This window comes from Mchenga conophoros, linkage group LG7 (genome assembly GCF_057382185.1).
Source record: "Mchenga conophoros isolate Kocher_MC1m ecotype Shallow Benthic linkage group LG7, M_conophoros_male_GT1.1, whole genome shotgun sequence".
In the NCBI taxonomy this organism is placed as follows: Eukaryota; Metazoa; Chordata; class Actinopteri; order Cichliformes; family Cichlidae; genus Mchenga; species Mchenga conophoros.
The window spans coordinates 26628220-26649344 of record NC_140532.1 but is presented as its reverse complement, the minus strand read 5'-3'; the positions used below and the strand labels follow the sequence as shown (position 1 = coordinate 26649344).

The following is a 21125-nucleotide window of genomic DNA, read 5'->3' as shown; positions in this document are numbered from 1 at the left end:
GATCAAGGAACTGACCTCACAGCCCATTGTTCATTCAGTGGGCTGGTTTCAGTCATTGTGCAAACTGTATTGTACATCGTAGTGTTTATAAGATTGGTGAAACCTGCACTCAGCTGAGACTGAAGAAGTCAGTTGGATCAGTGACGAAACGCTTCTCCCACTGAAAACGCTACATACAGATGAACACAATCAACCTTTGGGGGTTGTCCAGAGAACACGTCTTTGCATTGCATTTGGTGATTAAGGTTTGGGTACAGCTGCTCAGCCATGGAAACCCACTGAATGCCACATGACATATGCAGGTCTGTAGACACAGACTCTACAGAAAGTTGGAAACCTCTGTGCACTATGCATCTCAGCATCTACTGACCGCACTCTGATTTTAGGTGGCCTTCCACTTCATAGTTAGCTGTCATTATAATGATTAACAAGAAGACAATACTTTAACAAGAATGAACTTACCAAACAATAAACAGCTGGTGTTATAGAATTTACCAAAGTTTAGATGGTAACAATTTTTTCTTTACTGCATTAGCTTTTTATATATTTTTCAACTTAGAATATTATCTGCTTTCACTTAAAGTAACCGAGCTATATAGTGATATTAGAGGTTACCACTAGATGGCAGTAGAGTCTTTGGTAGTCGATCCACCATAAACTGCTGATTGTATTTACCACTGTTATATTGTAAATGTAAGATCTGATCTTTTATTTGCAGATATTTCCACCAGTGACTGCAATAAATTCACACCCTGAAAATAAACATCACACTGCCAAGTATTACAAGGTTAATCAGAAATAAGAAAACATTTATTCCTCCTGCCACTGATATCATAAGTTTGACAAGTTACTGTGTCCATAACACAAAGAGTGCCCAATGTATTATTGTCTACATCAGGAAGTCACTTAATTCAGTGATACAGTAGCCACTGTCAAGGGAAAGTGGAAAAATCCTTCAGAATAAGAGTATTTTGAGCTGTGAGCTGATCTGAGCTTTGAGACATGGCAAATTATTTTGTGGAATGAGCAATCACAAGATGGGTACATGGAGGTCATACAGGGATGTACATGGTCAGCAGCAATACTCAGGTATGCTGTGGCATTTAAACCACGTCTGTTGTTGCTAATGGAACAGGTTTGCCAATAAAGGATTCCCCCACACCATCAAACCATCAGCGTTTCCATAATTTGATATGCGTCTGGTAATATATCCTGTAGGCGAACACATTACAGCTAAGTGTCAATCTGAAGCACTCACTGAAGCAGCAGGTTTTAGCAATGGAGCTACCGAGAGAGCATCAGGTCAGCTGGATTTTACTGTAGATTTATTTCTTGGTAAAAATCACATTTAAATTAATAAAGCCTCTAGGAGAAACTGATCAGGAGGGCTAGCTCTGTGGTCGGCATGAAGCTGGACACTCTGGTGACAGTGGCAGAGAAAAGGACATTAAAGAAACTGATGGACATTATGGACAATGCTGGGCATCCTCTGCACACGGCCATAAACAATCAGAAGAGTCTGTTCAGTGACAGGTTGCTTCTCCCAAAGACAAGAACTAACAGACTTAAAAACTCCTTTGTCCCACACGCCATCAAACTGTTTAACTCCTCTCTGGAGGGGAGAGGGAGGGGAAACAGGAGGACAAAGGAGGGGGGAACAACTAAGCTGTAGTGCCTCTTCACCTCACTGTGCAATACCTTTTGTGCTATACTTTTGTAAATAGTCAACAGTGCAATAGACCTCAATACTTGAAATGTGCAATTCACTTGTATTTTTATTCCTATTTATTCTATTTATCTCGTTCGTTCGTTCGTATGTATGTATGTATGTATGTATGTATGTATGTATGTATATATATATATATATATATATATATATATATATATATATATATATATATATATATATATATATATATATATATATATATATATATATATATATATATATATATATATATATATATAAAATATTCTGTAACTTCTGTCGGTGCTGTGCTTTTTTGGAAATCGAATTTCCCAGAGGAACCCACCCGAGGGATTAATAAAGTTCTATCTTATCTTATCTTAGGAAATTCTTTTCTGTTAGCCACTAAGCTAATATCGAATGTTCAGAAAGACTATTTTTGCATTGAATTGGTTTTAACAGCTTTAACAAGAGAATGTTTTACTCAACTAAAAACCGTTTGAAACAGTACCAAACACCACACCTGACAAGTAATCTGTTCATACATTTATCAGTGTTCTAAAACGGGATTTAAAATACTGATTAACAACGAGTTGAATTGAACAATGTGATTTGAATCAGGAGACAGAAAGACGATCTCAAGGCTGAACTGACAGCCACTGAAACAGAACAGTCTGCAAATTGCTAGTTTACCACGGTGGAATTAATTTGCAATATTTGCATTGTCCCAGTGCTGTGACTGTGTACTGTGACTGTGTCTTATGGTAATGCAGAGTTGAGCAGGGATGGATTCTAAACCTCCCCCTTCTGGTCTGTTCAAAATGACTTCATCTTGTTACTTTTCAGCAGTATTTCAAAATTGGGACGCTGCCCTGAACTTTTCTACATATTACCCAATTAAGGTTACTGTCAGAATGCAAATTTGATATTAACCTGTCTTTAATGTCCCAGCTCCCTAGCAGAAAGCCTGTGTGATGCCAGACTACACCCATGTGAGAACCGTGCAGGTTAAATCACACTGAGCAGGTGAGTGTCATGTGCTCCGTCTCCTGCGCACCATCTAGCAGCGTCCTCAGCTAAACCAAACAGAATGTTTGCGTAGTGAGAACATCCAAAGTGGGCTCTCTCTTGTTGTGTGATATGGGTGAGAAATAGGACTGCTGTAAAGACACTTGGTCCTGTTCTTGTACTTCTAAGATTATCCAGAGTTTAAACAACTTTAGGAAAAAACATTTCAGACACCAAATTAGTCTTTCCTGTTTGTTGTTTGTTAAATTATCAGTTTTATAACTTGCTAGTCTAATGGTAAAGACAGATACTACTGTAATCTGCACATTTCAGGTCCCAGTGTTGTTGCAAGCCATATCATTTCTTTTTTGCGTATTTGTGTAGAATGGCCATCATATGAACACCTAATTGTCAATGAAACAGGTTCTCTTCCTGAATGTAACCTAAAATGTAATATGTAGTTTTACATGGTGACACAAACAAACATGTATTACTAAGTTAGCATGAGTCAAGCTCAAAAAACAAAAACAAAAAACAAAAACAGGAAGTCTCTGCTTAGTTAATAACACTCAGTGCTAATTTATTATACAGGCATTCTTTAATGAAAACTAGAACTCTCCAGCCAAACTCACTAGTTTTTCCCCCCACTGCATTTGGATCATGTGTAGTCCTGCTTGTATGTTATTTATTTTGATGATGTCGTTTGTTTTTCCCTGCAGCTATAAGAGATACTTTTCATGGCATCTAAAATAGTGGTTATGCATGACACACTAGACAATGCAGTCAATCAGCCAAGCATGCAAACTATGTGTAGCTGCTGGGAGCCAGAACAGAGCTACATGGAGGGATTATTGATGGATGGAAGTACATTGTTCTTCCACAGTTTTCTGCAATCTGCCTCTATGAGCTCTGAATCACACAGAATTCTGAGATGATGGTAAATTGTTACAAACAATATGGTTATTGGAACACACTGAAATCTGTGGGGTTTTTTTAGAAGGTTTAGACAGGCCATTCCACTCATTTACTGTTAGTTAAAGTTGATCTGATATTTGGAGATTACACGATTAGAAGCAGGAGACTTGTTTTAGACCCAACATGATTTTACCTTAATTACTTAAAAGCACATATACATCAAACTGAAAGCCAAGTCTACCACAGTCCTCGAAACATAAGTCAAATGTTTCCATACCCTCCTTAACTGTGGAAGCAACAGTTCACCACAAAATGCATGAACACAAGACCATGAAGTAGAACGAGAAGTGAAGGAGTGATGAATTCTCATAGTCTTTAAATATTTTGTTTCACTTCACTATATAAAAAAAAAAAAAAAAAAGTTCTTTCCATGTAATGACTTTGGCTTCTCTCTGCAGCAGAGTGAAAACAAACACCATCACCACCAAGACTAGCTTACATGTTGCTGATGCTTACTGTCACCAGTTAGGAGTAAGTGCAACATGTAAATGAAGGTCTGCAAGTTGTGCACAGGCTCTTCAAAGGACATGCACACAACCATATCACTCTCTTTAGATATTAGTTCAGTTTCAGGGGAAAGTAACACTTTATCAGTAACTACTTTGATACAGATGCTCTCCTCGTCTCAATCCAAACATTATCTTGTGCAACTATCATGCACAGTTTAGATTTACTCACACAGGCCCAAACCCTGTAATATACCGTGCTGTACTGCGCAATAGAACAAATAAATGTAACCAGTCTAGTGAACCAGAATGAGCTTGATACTGAGCTGACAGACTGTTCGTACTTCACTAAGCACTGTGTGTGTTTGTGTGTGTGTGTGTGTGTGTGTGTGTGTGTGTGGACCCCTGTGAAGTGGGGACTTTCTGGTTAATCCCCAGCTGGCAAATAAGCAGCTTAACTATCACTGGAGTGCTTCAAGCTAATGAATAGCTTGTAACCAGTCTAATATTGTTCAGAGTCCCACAAGACTGATCATAAACTGTAAATTAACTGTACATAAACTGACAGCAACTGTGGATAGGTGTGTGACACTACCTGATTGGGCTAGTGAACAGGCTGTACATGCGGAGAAACTGTCACTGGGTTAACCCTTCGTGTAAAACTCTGAAGGTTAAGCTGCTGCACGGGCAGGTAGAGATACACGACACAGCTGATGCTGAGCAGATAGTTTAATCTGTGACAACAACCTGCTCATAATACCTCAGACCAAGACAGAACTCAAATCAGCAAGTGTACCTCCCACCCCCACATCACTGTGCTGTATACCTTGCATAGTAACTCACTAAAATAGTCATTATCCTGAATCCTAATTAGTGCTGTTTGGATAGATACATGCTTGTAGTGTAAGAGTTTTGAGAGCTCAATAAGCGTAGCGACATGTAATGCTAATACTACAACATCTTTTTATTTTAGGAGGCTAATTTGGGTGACTAAATTAGCTGACCCTTTTGGCAGCCAGTTTGGTGTCTGAAGGATAAATGTCAATGCCTTTGAGGAAAAAAGGTCCCCCTCTGCAGCCCTGTATCCCCCACGTATCTTAAATAATGCATTAACAATTACCAACTTAAATCAGGTGTCCATTTTGTTGATGGCAATTTTTAGAAGCTAATTTATGAAGACATCTGCTGATAAGGAATGACAGTTTTTCCAATCAAGGAAGTTACTAGGCTACCTATACCCATACAGCACAAAGAAAACCACTGGGGCAGACAACCAGTGAACTGAACAACAGCTGTACTTCACATGGCTCTGCTGCTTCCTTTACTACCACCAGCAATGACTCTACCCTTTCCCCCCCTCAGTGCAATCTATGAAACTGACCACTCAACATCTCATGGGCTTGATGGCATCAGCCTCAAGACCATGAGCCTCAGGGAGTGGATTGTGGAATCATTTACATGCTGTAAAGAGTTTACTCCCAGCTAGATAGTAATAGCTACCTGCCAGACTGCAGTATGTGAGCTTGAGCAGTGCTCCATCATATTTGGTGATGTGCAGTACAGCTTCATGGGGGATTGCGCTGTATCAATGCCAATTATAGAAATACTGAATATATGCAGTGGTTAGATTTAGAACTGACAGGGCTGAACATTTACATCGACACCACACAGAACTAGACAACCAATATGGAATTTGAATACAAGTAGATGAGCAAAACCATTTACCAAGGAAGTTGAGTTCCTCAATCTTGTGCAGCAAAATGTTAGAAATTTTCTGATGTCACCAGCAGACTAAGACTGATCAGGCTGGTTTTGTGGTTGGCTGTAACCCAGTGACCTTTGAAGCTGTGGTGGAGAGCAGGTTACTGAAAAAACTGTTACTAACCACTACTTACTGAACAGGCATGTAGACAAGGTCAAGATGATCTGCTCAAGTACAAACCAAACAGAATAGTAAAAGAGCTGAATCTATGTCACAAATAATCAAAGCAGTTCTAAAGAGGAAAAAAGGGGGTTCAGCCACTTACTATTAAGGTTTAACTAATGAAGGGTGTGTGAATGACAGAGCCAATTTTCACAATATCTCTCTATAGGTGCTATGGATATGAAATTCTCACCAGATGTTGGTAACCACCCATTCAGTCCACATGTGCAGAGAAATCAAACCATAGATGCCCATAACTTAAGTTATGTGCAATAATGAGAATTGACAAAGGCAAAAGTATTGAGTACACATGAAGAAACGGAGGTGCAAAAAAAAAAAAAGGCTGAAATCTAAAAGCAGCCTTAATATCAGCTGGTTCTTTCCCAACTGATAGCCTATATAAAAGTGTTTAATTAACAATGCACCTATCTCAGGATATCGCAGGGCTTTGCGCGTTTTCCCGGTGAATTCCAGCTCGCTTCAGGGTAAAACTTAATGCAGGGAAAAAGATAAGCATCACAGAGCATGAGCATTATTATAAAATGATGATTAGAATGAGAGAAGGGGAAAGACCTTACAACATCCAAATTTGTACTTAACTCAACACTTCCTGTAAAAACTCTTCAGGATTTCAATAGGAACAAGAAAAGTCCTGAAAATAGCAGCAACCAAACACTCCCACCCACCTAATTATGGAAGAAGACAGTGGGTCAGCAAAGGCATAAACAGCTGTGCCAGACAGTGTAATGAATGAGTATAGCACAAGCTCGCTTACCGCGTGAGTCACAGTCTAAAAAACTCAGACGCACACTGTAACAGTCAGAGGTCATGGAATAGGATTTCTTAGCTTTGATAATGAGAGTGACTCCATTCTGGCAACAATTCCACCAGTGTTTTCATGTGGCTGTTGTGTTTTAGTTAGTTAGTTTGTTTGTTTTTACATTAGTAGGACACCTGCAAATTTCTGTTTCCGTCCTTTGTCCACAAACTGAAGTATAATGACGTAGAAGAGCAGTTTTGGTGACTTACTTGCTGATAAAATGTGAAAGTATCATTCAAGACAAAGCTAAATGTCAACGAAAGGCTGCAAATTTGCTAGAATGTTATAAATGCATGGATACAAAGTAGTCGTTACACAACCCAGCACAAGTGTAAACAGGGCTGTGGGATATGGTGACAATATTAAAACATCTATTGTTTCATATTATGCTCTATTATTTATTTCATGTTGTTGCAAAACAATATTTTCATTGCAGTAAGCAGTGTTTTAGATAAAGGTTTGCAATGGTCACCACAGAACAAGGACCAGCCAAAACTAATCAAGGAGCCTCTTCCTAAACAAGGGGCCATCTCTGTAGCATGTTATGGAAAGTCCGACACAGAGCAGAAGACTATTGTGCAAATTATGCAGCAACCTGGTACTACACACACTGACAGAACTAATCTATTTCACCACCTAAGCAAGACTTATGTGAAAGTATAGAGAGATTAAGAAAGGGGGGAGAAAAAAAAAAAAAAAAAAAAAAAAAAAAAAGAGTCATCAGGTGCTCAAAATAAACCTCAGACTCAGAGGTCAGAACTGCCTTTTCCCAGTAGCACACCATATAATAAAGACTCACAAAGCTAACAGCAGCCATTACAACTTCTATCTAGATATCTATCTATCTAGATATATCTATATCTATGGTTTTGTGGATCGTTTAAAACACTCGATTCCAGTGGCCTAGCCAAAAACACTTCACACAAGTCGAGTTGCCTCGTTTATGTTATGAGAAATCCGCAATGTAGCATAACACGCTGTAACAACAGATATGTGGATGAGCTGAACAACACATTCCTGTATGAGTTTAACTGTGCACTTCAGAGACTGGATGCTCTGCAGTTGATGCTTGCAGACAGGCTAGTTTCCTGACTACCACAAAGGAGCAGTAATGATAGGCGGAGGCCTCAGGGAAACGCTTGCATGACTGAGTTGGGTCATCTACTGTGTGTTACCTACCATTATCCCATAGTAAGTCGCATTTTTATTTCATTTTTGATTATTTAATTTAAATATAAATAACAATAACACTTTTGATGTGGTGATTATATAAACTATTCACTGACTTTGCAGAAATTGCACTATATCGTGATAGGTATTTGGATAAGAAATTACTTATGACTCACAACTGATTTTGGTCATATTGCACAGCCCTAATCGTCAACAGAGGATCCAATTTGCCTTTATGGTCCATTGGCACTCAGGCATTTTCTGCATTACTAACTGTTAAGTTAACTGCTTGTCTATCTTCCAAGCATCTTTAGTCTCACCCATAAAAATCAGCAAGTTTTGTTGAAAGCGACACATTTCTTCTGAGATGAACATGATGAACACAATACCGCCTAGCTTCATCTTTCCTCCTCTGAAAGAAAGACGGTACTAGATTTATTCTCTTCACTGGACTTCATACAGTTAATTTCATGATCTTCTGATGGTGTGGTCACTTTAAGTGTCTAACCCTCAATTTTATCATGTACAGAAACCCCAATCATAGTCATGATTTGACACAAAGGAAAGCCACCATTCTTTAAAATAATAGGTAGTAACCCATCTAACACATCAGTTCTAGTCTAGTGTGTAAAATTGGTCACTAATGTGACCGAACACTAGCCTCAGTTTGATTTTGATATTGCCATTGTGGGCTATACATTTATTTCCAAACAGATAACTTTCAGGAGCATAACAAATGAGACTGTTCCCATCTTTAGAACATCTCAAGAATCAAAGTTATTAACTTTCAGTACAACTTTATGCGTTCATGTAAGTCTCCACAGCAATTGTAATGCATACATGCAGAAACATACACTCTCAGTGTGGGGGCCTGCCTCTGTTACACAAGACATATTTCTGGGTTACAGTGTTGGGCTCAGTGTCTACAGCCATTTAAAACATGTGGAGGCTTGTCACAGCCTCATTGCCCCATAATTAAACATGTTTGGAAATGCTCACTCACTACTCACCAATTTGTTCCAACATTTAACACACTAGACAGGTGCAGTTCACTTACTGGAGACAAAACTAAAGACAGGAAGACCTGCAAACAACTGCACAAGCTGCAGTAAAGGCCTGGTAAGGCTGCACAGTTGGAAACCAATTCTTTGGGTATAATTCAAGGTACATATTCTATCTCACTCTGAGTTTCTACTTTGAGACTAAAGCCCTATTAACTGAACACTCTTCTTATTTTTGGTTCTGGGTCTAATGAACAGTTAACATTCAACAAGCCTCTAACGAAGCAAACTATCATGACACAAAGATGAGCAGTAAGTAAAAAAAAATATATATATATAAAATCTCCCTACTTGTAAACCTAATACCAGTGAGTGCTTTAACACAAGAGCTAAACACATTTTGGTCTTTTCCGAACTGGCTGTCAGCCAAACTCTCATTTTAAATGTAGGTTTTGCTATAATGCCCTATAATTAGTGCAGAGATTCTCACAAGTGACATCACACCGAAACTACAGTCACAATGTTGAAAATTAGTGATAATGAATACATGTTAAATGAAAGGAGAATGAGCTGAGGTAGTGCCATGACCACACACTGCACTGTATCCGTTTCATGCACCTTGCTAGCTTAGGCCTGCATATTAGCCAAATTAGGTATTCACATAGTGACAGTCCAGCAACTGCACAATGGACTTACTGTTCAATGCACCCTGTGAGAGCAACACAGGCACGGTGTGTTTGTGGTTTCACTGTAGCATTCCCACAGCCAGCCTGAAAAAGTCTGTTTTCCTATTACTACAATATGGGGTCCATGACCTTCTGCCTTGGAATCAAATAGTGCGTTTGTTTTGGCAGGCTGCATCCTACTGCAGTTGTGGATGCATTTCACAGTTATGCCAAGAATGCTGTCATTGCAACTAGTGTCACGTGATAACATCAGGCCAACACTGAACCTTCCAGATCTCCAATCAGTCACAAGGCTAACAGAGAAACAGACAACTATTCATGTATGCAGAAGTATTAATATATTGTGTTTAATAAAAAGCAAAGGTACATCTATAAGACTGCACAGTATCTCAGCATACTGAAGTCCACAATTACTTTATAGTTAAGTGTTTTACTACTACTTCCAATTTCAAGAGTTTGATTCTTTGTTTTTAAGTATTTTCGACAAAAAGAAGAGCTTAAAACAGCAATTTCAGTTTTCTAAGAAAATGCTTAGGCTAAGTACACCCAGTTATCAGTTACATCCAGACAAACTTCCACTAGATACATATTTTGTTAGCAGAAACAGACAGAATCAGCTTTCCTCACCTACAGTGCAATGATTCACAAGTATGAAGTAAAAAAAAAAAAAAAAAAAAAAAGCAAACTAAAATGTAAGAAATCTGTCCTCTTCTCATTCTTTCCAAAGTCTCCCTCACAGCAGCCTTGTTCTCTTCACCTCACTTCCCTCCATCACAGACAGACCCTCTATTAGCCTCTTTAACCTGCTAACAGTCTCACACTGCATTCAACCTTTGAGACGCTGAAGCGCCTCATCAAGGCACAGCATAATAACTGTAAATAATTATCTTGATATTTGTTAAAGTTTAAATAAGTTTCAAAACTTGCACTTATGAAACCAGCACTAAAATGACAGTACCTATGCTGAGTAGACCGAATTAAAGCTCAAATACACTAGATTAAAGTGGGTTTTTAATATGTGCAATGAAGTGAGACTAAGAGCCCTTTATCATTAGTACTCCTTTAGATCAGAGTCATGTAAGGAAGTCTAATGATCTTGTAGATAAAATGGTGTGATTTATTAACACATGAAAACATTTCTGAGCATGTCCATGGGTATACTGGCGCACATGCTCGTAGAAAAATTACATTTTTGGGTTGTTTCTATTTTAAATTAAAAAGCAGTGGCATTTTTAAATGCCCTGTTTACATCATGTGATCCAACATACAATAAAGCTTAATGCTACTTGATGTTAGTGCTGCTGAGCTTTATGCTTAAATTTCTATCAAAACAAATGACTGCTTGGAGCAACTTTTAGTTGCCACTATATGAGCTCACCTTGTGCCAAAAATGAAGTTAATTTCATGGTGTTAACTTGTGCGAGGTAATTATGGTAGCTTTGCATCTAAACATTAGTATTTAACAACTGCTTATAGATAAATTTGTTGGCTGTACACAGCTCACCTCTCTTCAGATAGAATCTTCCTGAAAACTGACTTCCCCAGTTGCTTTCTTCTCTCACTGTCCCTTCCTATTCTTTGAATTTGCCTTCTTGTAGAAAGACGTGACTTACAGGGAATATGAGCAGTAGTCTAGATACAGTAGAATACAGTAAATTGGCTGTGCCGTAAAGGCCACCCCAATGCTGGACGAAACCATGTTACTTGATTTGTAAGGGGTGAAGGGGGCATCAGATATTCTCCAGTATTCATGGGTATCAAAGTTCAATTGCCCAACCAATTTATTCAAGAAATTTATTTAAGGTAACATTTACTTAGAAGTTAAAAACTAACACAAAAAACTTTTCATTCTAGGTTTGCCAGAGCCCCATCCGCCTTTGGGGCCCTGGATACTCTGTCCCAATCTTCCCCCATTATTTGGATATGTGAATCTGTTTTCAAAGAAAATCACTGTGCTCAATTCCCACGTTTTCCCATTTACAATCTTTTAGCTCTTTTGCGATAAAACACTGGCATTAGGATAACCTACAGGGGATTAAAAACGTGCCATACATTTTAATTTTGACGGAATTTAGCTATTTTTAACGTCAATAATACATTTTCGTTTCGCATAATGTGCTGCTACAAGCAACCAAACGCGGCTATATTTGTCTTGAAGCTGCTTGGCACTTAAAGTAGAAATACTAAAGATTTGACAGATTTTTCGACACGGTTTGGCACACCGGCTTCAGCACAGCGGAGTGACAGCAGAGTAATGCAGCAGGAGAGGCGGTTACAACAGAAGAGGTACTTTGCTAAGGTAGGTTCTCTACAACAAACCTAGAGAAGATAACCAGCATGGGGAAAAGGCTAGATAAACTTGAAAATTTACAATTTAGTAACAAAAAAAAAACGTACATATTGACCGCGGTGTCCTTCTCCTTGTACAGCTGATGCAAATCTTCTTTATTCAGAAAAGAAAACGGGTCGACTATTCCGAGCGCACTTGTCACAGTTCACCAGTCTTGTTAACACTGACCTCCTAGTTAGAAAAGAAAGAAGGAAAAAAACTACCGTGGTTCAGTGAACAGCATTCCTCAAGCAGTCGGTCAGTCAGTACTTAACAGCGTCAACGCTCCGCGTTTAGCGCGAGCACTTCCTGTAAGCTAAACGCTTTCAAATTAACGCCTAATCGCCACAGCTAATTGGTTCATGCGCTCGTGCCTGTCCTACTACCAGTGCAAACAATGCCAACTCACGTCTGACTGCTCGGCTGTGGTTTGGGATAATATTTTTTTTATAACGCCCAATATCCTGATAGAGCTTCTAACTTCTAAGGGCGACTAGGTGGGACATACTTGATACCTGTGAGATCTTTGGCAGTCTTCCCTTTGTCCAGTTCTTTGCTTAGCAAAATTTGTAAAAAAAAAAAAAAAAAAAAGTATGGCACAGACAATACTTGTGTTTTAACATAATTCACTTATACTAAAAACTATGAGACTCAGAGTGGTTATGGTTTGATGTAAGTGACATGCTGAGCTCAACTGAAGAAGAGCAATTTGGATTGTAATGATTTTAATAACTACAGACCTGTATCCAACTTACCATTTTTAAGTAAAGTCTTAGAAAAACTTGTTTTTACTCAGATTACTGATTTTCTCAATGATAGACAGATCCTGGAAATATTCCAGTCTGGATTTAGGGTGAACCACAGCACAGAGACGGCTCTCCTAAAGGTTTTAAATGATCTTAGATGTAACTGGGACTCCCAAAAGCTCTCAGTCCTGGTGCTACTGGATCTAAGCGCAGCCTTTGATACAGTAGACCACGCTATTCTTTTAAACAGACTGAAACACATGGTGGGCCTCTCTGGTGCTGTACACAGCTGGTTCACTTCCTATCTCTCTGACAGAACTTTTATGGTGAGTATGGATACATGCTCCTCTAAGATCCATAAAATGACATGTGGTGTGCCTCAAGGGTCGGTTCTAGGCCCTGTACTTTTTAATTTGTATATGCTCCCTCTCGGCGGTGTCATCAGGAGGCATGGAGTGAACTTCCACAGTTACGCTGATGACACGCAGCTGTACATCTCCGTGTCTCCTGATGACACCAGACAAATGGATGCCCTCTTTAACTGTATCTTGGATATAAGATCTTGGATGGCAGAAAACTTTTTACAGCTTAACCAGGACAAAACTGAAGTTTTGATTGTCGGTCCCGAGGCTCAGAGAGAGAAACTCTTGTCTAAATTAGAGGCATTTTCACTATGTCCTTCGCTACAAGTGAAAAACCTGGGTGTTATTTTTGACTCTGAGCTTGGTTTTATCCCACATATTAAACATGTAACCAAAATTGGATTTTATCATCTAAAAAATATAGCCAGAGTCCGCCCTATTCTCTCTCGGGCCAACACGGAGATGCTGATGCATGCTTTCATTACCAGTCGCATTGATTACTGTAATGCCCTGCTCTCTGGTCTTCCTAAGAAGAATATTTCAACTTTACAACTCTTGCAAAACTCGGCAGCTCGTGTGCTGACGAAGACCAGAGGGCGGGCCCACATTACACCGGTTTTAGAATCGCTGCACTGGCTCCCCGTGTGTTTCAGGATCGATTTTAAAGTTCTTTTACTGGTTTTTAAATGTCTTAATGGTCTTGGGCCTTCTTATCTCTCAGATCTGCTTTTACCATACGAACCCTCGCGGACCCTGAGGTCCTCTGGTACTGGCCTTTTGATTGTCCCTAAAGTCAGGACACATACTCACGGAGAGGCAGCTTTTCAGTGGTATGGTCCTCGTCTGTGGAACAGCCTGCCGGAGGAGCTCAGGGCCGCAGAGAACGTACATGTTTTTAAGAACAGGCTCAAGACCCACCTTTTTAATTTAGCTTTTACTTAGCGTTTATTTATTTTATGCTTATTTATTCTATCCTGTTATTCTATTATTAATTTAGGATTTACCTAATATTTGTTTGATTTTATTCTTATTCATTTTTTAATCTTCTTATTCTATTTATATTTATATTGTATCCTGTTCTTATTTATTTTATCATTTTACCCTATATATATTGTATTGCGTCATATCTCCAGTGTTTCCTCGGAGGGCGCTCTCTGCACCGGGGCTGTTATTGACCGTGGCTGCTGGGTCTCTCGGGTCCTCTCAGCCTGGCTGGGGGGCTCCTTTGCCTCCCTCCTGCTGTGTGCCCAGCCTGGAGGCTGCGGTCTGTGACCGGCTCCCGGTGCAGACGGCTCCCTGTTATAGTGTTTCCTCACTTGGCTCATGCGAGCCCAGCCCAATTTTTACTCTTTAAGTGTGCGCGTGTGTGTATGTGTGTGTGGGTGGGGGGATATATGTGTATTGAGAGTGTGGGGAGTGAGTTGGAGGGTGGGGGGTGCTGCTTTTAACTATGTAAAGCACTTTGTGCTACATTTTCTCTGTATGAAAAGTGCTTTATAAATAAAGATTGATTGATTGATTGAACAAGACCATATTGTGAAACTTTTTTTTTCTTGAAATTGATGATCGGGTATATCAAAATATACCATATAATATACCACATTCCTTTGAATGCTAGACGTTCCAAATTTCAAAAGACGATCGGTAAGTAAGTTGCTGCATACTACCCTCTTCTTGCATGTACTGTACTGCTCTGTCTAAATGCACACAGAAATTAAACAGGTATTTATTACAGCAGCGTCCATATCACGATTCATATTCCGCCTTCAAATACCCAACAACTGCTTAAGGCATGTCAGACTATAAGTATCATATTCACACAAAGACACTCAAAGCTCAGACAGTACTGTTTCATTGCTGTTTTAGTATAAAGACTGAATACATGGAATCACTTTAACAATGATGGCCTGAACACCAGAAAAAAACTGCTTTTTATTTTAAAAAACAAAACAAAAGGATAATAATAAAGAATAATATCATCTAAGTATTCGTCTAAATTGCAGATATACTCAGTGGCTGCGTAAACACACTTACACACTATGATGCCAGATGATACAATGTTTTTAGGCTGTTTGCAAAGCTGCCAGAAGATGGCAGCCAAGGATCACGGAGATCACAATTGAGGCACAGTCGACACTGTTTTTTTATTCATTTTTGTTTTGTTTTTTATAGATGACAGTTTTATTTAAAATGTATTTTTTCAGACATAAAACTCTACATTAAATGCAGAGGACTATGAAATACTACTTGCACTTTACTGTCAGTAGTTTTTGTTGCTGCTGTCTTTTATTCACAATCTTTTGTTATTTTGTAAACACACAAAATAATAGCACATATTTTACCATGTATCTCGTAGTAGTGCATACAAACTGTAACTGATTTCTGTAATTTGAACAGTATACTGTAATATCTACAGTAAGATACTATAACACGTGTACTTTAATTTACTGTAAATGGCAAGGAACTGTGGGGAAAACATTGGCTCATTACAGTAATTCTTCACTATTGTAATTACATATTACAGTAATAAAATTCATCAACTGCATTAGCAGCACCTGGCTGCTACTTTTTTTTTTTTTAATAAATTTTATTTTCAGTCACAGCAGCATGTTAATAACAAAACATTGAACATACAGTAGTTTGCTGTTCAGTATTTACAATACCCCAAAAGATAACAGAAATAGAGAAGGAAAACAAACAAACAAACCAAAGAAACCCCTACAAAACAACAAAAAACAAACAAACAAATATAAAAATAAAATGTATAAGGGACATTCAGTGTACAGTTAACTATGATAGTGATATAGAGATATGGCATCCGGTCATGATAAGGTGGTCATTTTAAATGTTTCCATGTACATCAGGAATGGCTCCCACTGTGCTTTAAGGATGAAGAGAGAAGGAGATTGAAGATCTAATAGTATAGCATAGATTTCTTTAATCGCCCCTCTCTTATGAACGTTTATATTAATAATTTTATCCAAAGAAGTTTCCTCAGGTAGTTCCGGAAATGAAGGAAATCGACTCTTTACAAAGTGGCAAATTTGTAGATAGCGGAAAAAATGTTGCCGAGGAACATTAAACTGCTTCAGGAGCTGCGTGGATGAGGCAAAAATCCCATCTACAAAAAGGTCTTTGATATTTCTAAGGCCATTACTTTCCCATATTTTAAAGGCAGAATCCATCCTGGAGGGTGGGAACATATGATTTGAGCAGATAGGTGCTTTAATTGACATTAAGTGTAACCCCAACCTTTTCCTACATTGCACCCAGATTCTGAGCGAGTCAGACAACAAAGGGTTACGTTTATAGGTGTATAGTTCTAATGGGAGAGCTGAACTCAACAAAGCTGATAGGCAAATTTTGCCACAATTGGATGACTCAATTTGGAGCCAAGCTGGAGTCTCTGTAGTAACATTACTCATCCAGTACAGCATATTTCGAATATTTGCTGCCCAATAATAAGACTGAAAGTTTGGCAAGGCTAATCCACCCATTGGCCTAGTCCTCTGCATGAAATCTTTACGAATTCGTGGACTTTTGCCATTTCAAATAAATGCAGAGATATGCTTATTCAGTGTTATAAAATACTTATTGGGTAAGTAGCATGGGATACATTGAAACAAATAAAGGAACTTGGGTAGTATGTTCATTTTGATAGAATTGATGCGACCAATTAATGACAGTGGTAAATTGTTCCATCTCTGAAGATCTGTCTCAGTATTCTTAAGCAGCGGGACAAAGTTTCTTTCATAAAGACCTTTGTATGAGTGGGTAACCTTAACCCCCAGATAGGTCACATACCCTGATTTAACGTTAAATTGAAAATCTGCAAATGAAATCTTCCTGGCTATAGAGTTGACACAGAGAAGTGCACTTTTATGCAGGTTCAACTTGTAACCTGAAATATTACCAAAACATTCAAAAATGGCAAGAGCACGGGGAAGAGAGCATAAAGGCTCTGACATATACAGCAGGAGGTCGTCAGCATATAAGGATATTTTGTGTTCCTGGTCACCTCTGAAGATGCCCTTAATGCAACTGTCAGCTCGCAGTTTAATCGCCAATGGTTCAATAGATAATGCAAAAAGAAGAGGGGATAAGGGACAACCTTGTCTCGTACCACGGAGAAGTGGGAAATAAGAAGAGAACAACGAATTTGTTCTAACACGTGCCAAAGGTGAGGAGTAAAGTAACTGAATCCATGAAATGAAATTAGGGCCAAATCCAAATTTATGTAGAGTATAAAACAGATAATCCCACTCCACCCGGTCAAATGCCTTCTCAGCATCGAGTAATAAGGCAATTTCAGGGGTTGTAGTTGACTTGGTGTGTAATATGTTTAAAAACCTGCGCAGGTTGAAAAAACCATGCATACCCTTCACGAAACCTGTCTGATCTGGAGAAATTAACAATGGTAGATATTGCTCTAGCCTGAGAGCAAGTGTTTTTGACAGTATTTTTAAATCTACATTTAAGAGTGATATAGGACGATATGATGAACACTCTAATGGATCCTTATTTGGCTTCAATAGGAGTGAGATGGTTGCTTGTCGAAGCGTTAGGGGAAGACATTTTGAAACCAATGACTCAATGAACATGTCTCCTGGCTGCTACTTAGCCTCTATATTCCTATGGAAGCAGTATGAGTGGAGTTAGTTTTTAATAGGCTGGTTAGACTTCTGTGAAAGCTTTGGATACACAAGTACATATAAATATACACAAAGTACTTCGCCACTGGATATACAGTAGAGCATCAAATCTTGAGATCTTGTAGCACCATGTTTGTTTTGAAAGGCCCTTTGCTGCTCCTCATTACAAAGATTGGGAGGTCATGCCTCTAAAGCGTGTGTATCATACACTGATTCATATCGCTATATTAGCATTAGCGATATGAATCCTTCTGATGTCGTTAAACCGAAATCTTTTTTCAGATTCTTTTAAATGTATATTTAAAGAGAGACCGAAGCTGTGAAGTTTTATATGAATATAAAACACTTACTGCAAACTTTTAAATGTGATTTTCTAATAATCCTGATAGATGGGTTCATAAATAAGACTGAAAAACTGAAAAAAAAAATCAAACCCTCTTCTAATTTGCATCATATTAAGACAAAACATCACAATTCCATGACAGAGACAGGTTTTACTTTTCTTTGTGGAGCTCTTTGAACTGTGTCTGTTTAGTGGCACCAAACCAAAACAGCAACAACAAAAAATCACATGTTTAATCTTAAACTATATTTGGCACAAAACAGAAATGGATATGATATTATACAGTGACAAACAACCACATCTATAGCCTTATCATAATTTTTGATTATATAATACTATTTTAAAACACTATGATGCCCCCTCACACAAAGGATAAATGTACATATGTTTTGTTACTTCCACTATGCAGGAAGTTTGGGTTTTATTTTTATTTCTAAATCAGCTAAAGACCCCACCTCAAATAATGTCCTTATAGTTATGTTGAGATGTCAATTATCCCACTCTGTTAACTGTATGTAATTAAGTCTCTGCACTGTTATATGTGTGTATGGATGCAGGCCAGTGTGTAATTAATATCCTCATATAGATAGAACTGTCCGCCTGTAATTACTGGATAGCTAGGCAAATCAACCTTTTGAAGAAAGAGTAAGGATGGGGGACTTGGAGAGGCAAGTGAATATTTAACCTTAGAAGCATTAAAGACTATTAAATCCCTGCATATCCTTTAAGCCAACAGTCAGACTATTTGTGTAAATGGAACACAATTTTTTAATACATTTTTTTAAAGAAAAGAATAAAACTTAAAAGAAGTTTAATGATTTAGCTTATAAGTTTTGATAAAAACAAACAAAACAAACACAAAATTGCCAGCTGTGGAGGGAGCCGGGCCCGGGAAGGAAGCAGCAGCTTCTGGAGCTTCATCCAGAACTGCGGAGGGCTGGGTGCTCAAGTCGTGGCGGGGCGATAACGGCGTGAACGTCACACACTACTGAAAACATAGGTGTGCCTCACATCTCCAGGAAGACTGGGCATGCTCTACTCAAAAATGTGGCTTTTCTTTTTTTATCTGATTTGTAATAAGTCTCAGTATGCCATGTTGAAGAATGTCTCAATTTTAAGAATCTGACTCTCTGGAACCAAACCTGGGGAGGAGCTCAGAGGAGCCTGGTGGCTAGGCCTTAGTCCAGCAGGCCTGGCCTTGTGCAGACCAAAGTGGACACATGAACCCACACTCTTGTAGGCCCACCACCTCCAGGAGGCACCGTATGGGTTGGGTGCAATGTATGGACAATGTCAGAGGCTTTGGATGATGCATGGATCAGCTTTGGTAAAGAGAGAGCTGAGCATAAAAGCAAAGCCTACCCCACCTATGGTCATGAGCTTTGGGTAGTGACTGAAAGAATGAGATTGCAGATACAAGAGGTGGAAATGAGCGTTCTCTGAAGCATTGCTGGCTGCTGGTAGGTAGAAGAGTTAAGTCATTTGAGAGGTGCTCAGAGTAGACCCAGCACATGCCGGAGAGATTATGTTTCTAGAGTGGCCTCAAAAGTCCTTGTTGTTCCCCTGGATAATGGATAGATGGATGGACTCTTCAACATGGCATACAGAGTGCATCTGGAAGATATAGGACAGTGGAGTCTTGCTGCAGGAGCTATAATTGAGGATGCACTGGTGTATCCTTTGGGGGACTGGTTTTATATTCAGTGTATATACGAGGAATGACACACAGCTGGAAAATACAAATCAGGAGAAACAATTTATGATGCTGTTTGCAAAATGTCACCTTACAATGACGCTCCACAGGAAGGATCAGATTTTGTTAAATGCCCATTACCTCAACTCCTCAACACGAGGAGAGGGATTGGGAGGAGGAATTGGGAATGTGAGAAATAAGAAAGGAGAGAGAGATAATATGAGAATAATTAAACACCTCAGCGCTTTACTGAGTTGTCTAATGCAAACATCATTATTTTATTAGTGTTATAGCTCAACACGTTATAGATATCTACCTCAGATATCTTAAGAAAAATAAGTGTGGTTTCCACAATATGTCAAAGACATGCATGGGGCTTGCTTGAAAAAAAATTAACTGGTGCAGTGTGGCAGGCCACTGGCCACAGGTGATTGATAATAATATGCAATGTAAAGTTTCTGGTACAACATACAGGGCTATAGCCAAAAATTAAGTCCTCTTCTCTGTAATATTTTTAAACTGTGCAAAGCAGTTAAATGGGCCACAATATCCTGTCATCCTGCTGATGTTGTAATGTTTATGAATATCATGTTTTTGTCTGGCTCTACTCTTAATTCCTTCTTTATTCCTTCTTTACTTCTTCTTTATTTCCTCTTTATTATTATATTTTCCCCCTTCTTTTTAAAAAATTTTTTTTTTTACAGTTGATATACAAATGTTTATGTGTTACATTTAGAGTCAGTATTTTTTCTAATATGATGTCAATGGACACTGTCTCACTCATTTTAAAATGAGAACCCCTGAGAGCCTATATGTGCTTAATAAAGCTGCTGAATGAATCACTCTGACATCACAAAGAAAAAAAAGCTTCCCCTCATTCAAGATTGGCGACTCCTTCAATTAAAATAATTTTCTCGTTATCATCTCAAACTGAAGGGTTGCCTCTGTCATGAAATGAAAGGGCCAGACATCGTCAGAAGCAATAAGACTAACAGCCAGTCTACAATCTGACATCATGTGCTCTAAGCTGTCTACCTTAAATCAAAATTTGATGTTCTTCTCTTTACTGCAGTGCCCTCAGGGTATATTATCTAATGTTAGAGCTCCCTCAAAATGTCAACATTCTCATTTTGATTAAATCATTGAATAAATCATGGCTTATCCGTGTTTCTGTGATAGTCAAGGAAAATCAGAGTTACTGCTACCACAGACCCACAAACAAGCAGCAAGGGAAGGTAGCTATAAATGGTAAATGGACTGGTTCTTAAATAGCGCTTTTCTAC

The 21125-nt window shown here is 38.7% G+C and overlaps 1 protein-coding gene across 1 annotated transcript in view; it reads right to left on the bottom strand.

The window, feature by feature from the left end:
- The window catches only part of ripor1 (RHO family interacting cell polarization regulator 1), a 53843-nt gene extending 41448 nt beyond the window's left edge, over nt 1-12395 (bottom strand). The window contains exon 1 of the mRNA XM_085283157.1: nt 12115-12395. The gene's annotated coding sequence lies outside the window, so the exon portion shown is untranslated. The remainder of the gene's footprint in view (nt 1-12114) is intronic.
- Nucleotides 12396-21125: the final 8730 nt, after the last annotated feature.